Raw genomic sequence first — 3,045 nt, 5'->3', positions numbered from 1 at the left:
AAAGAGGGAAGCAGGCTTCCTGCAGAGCAGAGAGCCCGATGTGGGGCTCGATCCCAGGACCCTGAGATCATGACCCGAGCTGAAGGCAGCAGCCAAAACCACTGAGCCACCCAGGCGCCCCAGAAATATACAGGTTTTAAGGCAATAATGTGAGCTTAATATATTGTTTTCCCCTGATGTTGGGGTTTTACAATTTTATTGCGACCCTGTAGTGGTTGTCCTCTAGTTTTTCTTTTTTTTCATTTTATAAGGATTTATTTAAATTCCACTTAGTTAAAATACAGCATAATATTAGTTTCAGGTGTACAATATAGTAATTGAACACTTTTATACATCACCTAGTGCTCATCACCAAACAAGTTTATTTTTTGTTGTTTTGTTGTTGTTGTTTAGGTTTTTTTTTTTTCAGCGTAACAGCATTCATTGTTTTTGCACCACACCCAGTGCTCCATGCAATCTGTGCCCTCTCCAATACCCACCACCTGCTTCCCCCAACCTCCCATCCCCCACCCCTTCAAAACCCTCAGATTGTTTTTCAGAGTCCATAGTCTCTCATGGTTCACCTCCCCTTCCAATTTCCCTCAACTCCCTTCTCCTCTTCATCTCCCCTTGTCCTCCATGCTATTTGTTATGCTCCACAAATAAATGAAACCATAGGATAATTGACTCTCTCTGCTTGACTTATTTCACTCAGCATAATCTCTCCCAGTTCCATCCATGTTGCTACAAAAGTTGGGTATTCATCCTTTCTGATGGAGGCATAATTCTCCATAGTGTATATGGACCACATCTTCCTTCTCCATTCGTCCATTGAAAGGCATCTTGGTTCTTTCCACAGTTTGGTGACCGTGGCCATTGCTGCTATAAACATTGGGGTAGAGATGGCCCTTCTTTTCACTACATCTGTATCTTTGGGGTAAATACCCAGTAGTGCAATTGCAGGGTCATAGGGAAGCTCTATTTATAATTTCTTGAGGAATCTCCGCACTGTTTTCCAAAGTGGCTGCACCAACTTGCATTCCCACCAACAGTGTAATAGGGTTCCCCTTTCTCTACATCTTCTCCAACACATGTTGATTCTATAAAGAACTCCTAAAACTCAACACACACAAAACAATCATATAAAAAAATGGGCAGAAGATATGAACAGACACTTCTCCAATGAAGACATACAAATCGCTATCAGACACATGAAAAAATGGTCATCATCACTAGCCATCAGGGAGATTCAAATTAAAACCACATTGAGATACCACCTTACACCAGTTAGAATGTCCTCTAGTTCTTTTGGCTTGCCTTCTGGGGGAGGAGACTGCCACTTTGTTTTTCAGTCAGTTTTGCTTGGGTTGAGTCATCCTGCCCCCTATCAAGGATAGGTTTTTCAGGGTTTTGTTCTCTGGAGGTTTTTTTCCTTTGGCGGGTTTTTGTGGCTTTTCAGAGGTTTAGTGGAAATCAAACTGTGCCCAGACCTCCACCTCAGAGAGAGGCCTCAATCTGCTCCCCTCTGGGTGCTCCAGAACACAGACTCCCCCTCTGCAAACTCCATTGAATAGTGCAACCTCCCAGTGGTATGCACCCCCAGCCACTGTCTCAGTGGCCGCCCAAGGTGCGTGGTTGTCTCTGCACCCCCACACCACTGAAACTGCAAGCAATGTTGGTCCAGGGAACCCACTTCTGGTGGCTGCCTCTGCTGGGACTGCTGTCTGGAGTTCAGGCCCACACAGAGTGTCCTCAGACCCTGCTGTCATGTGGGTTGCAGAAGGCTAAACCGACCAGAGATTGTGCACATTCTCTCAGGCATGGGCTGTGAGCATTCAGACCCCTGGCCAATCCTAGAGACTGCTGGCTAGCACACACACCAGGCTCTCTCAGACACTGGGGGAGTGCACTCACAGCCCACGGTCATGCAGGGCATGCAGAGTGCAGAAGGCTGTGGACCTAGAGAGTGCTGGCTGGTGCCCACACCAGACTCTCTCACACACAGGCAGGAGTGCACCTAGCCAAGCGAGCGGTGGTGCAAGCAGCAGAAGGCCATGAGCCCAGGGCCCACGGAGGCTCTGCCACACTCTCTCTGTCTCGGGTGGTCGCTGGCGGTTGCCATCCTGAATCTGTGTGCTTAGGCCTGTGCCTGTGACCTCCCATTTCCACCAGTTGCCCCTTAAGATCTTTTGCTTTCTTTGAGTGCTTTTAACCAGACTCCTTATTAATGTCGGTCCTCAACCACAGGGCACTTTTGTTTTGGGATATTACTTTCCAATGGATTGCTTCTGGTGGCTCTCTCCCCCCCCATCCTCCAGTATCATTCTGTGAGTTCCCACTCTGCTTTATCACTCCACTGATGTCTTCTGTCCCCGTAGAGATCCCGAAGTATATAATCTTACATCTCAGGCTGATTTCCTGGGTATTCAGAGTGTTCTGCAAGATATTTAGCTCAATTTATATGACTGGTTGAAACAGAGTCTCCTACTTCTCTGCCATCTTGCCCCTCTTCCAGTACTGCCTCTTGTTCTCTTTTTTGAGGTGAGTTTTTTGTCTTGTCATTCTGTCTAGAGATGAATAGATGAATGAGAGAACAGAATACTAAAATGCAAGAATGACCCCAGAGAAATATATACTAATCAATCCAGAAAAGACCCGATACTGGGGGGAGGGGATAAAATCAGACTATGAACAGAACATAGCAATACAGTGGATCCTGTGTGTATTTTGGTCTGCTTGTTAGAAAACTAGATATCAACATTTTAAGAAAAGAAAACTTATATATGTACAAAAAATTAAATACAATGAAAGTATAGAATATAACTATAAAAATGAAAATTAAAGGATAAAAAAAAAAAGGAATATAAACAGACAGGTGAACAGAACAGAGCAATACACTTCATCCTGAGTGTATATTGGTCAGTTTGTTAGAAGAGATTGCATGTCAGAATTTGTAAAGAAAGAAACACACACACACACACACACACACACACACACACACACACACACACTGGCTGGCTCCTGGAAAGTGATATAGCAGTGCAGTGCAAAATCAGAACTTTTAGA

Source organism: Mustela erminea, chromosome 7 (genome assembly GCF_009829155.1).
Source record: "Mustela erminea isolate mMusErm1 chromosome 7, mMusErm1.Pri, whole genome shotgun sequence".
Taxonomy (NCBI): Eukaryota; Metazoa; Chordata; class Mammalia; order Carnivora; family Mustelidae; genus Mustela; species Mustela erminea.
Note: the sequence above shows the minus strand (reverse complement) of the source record.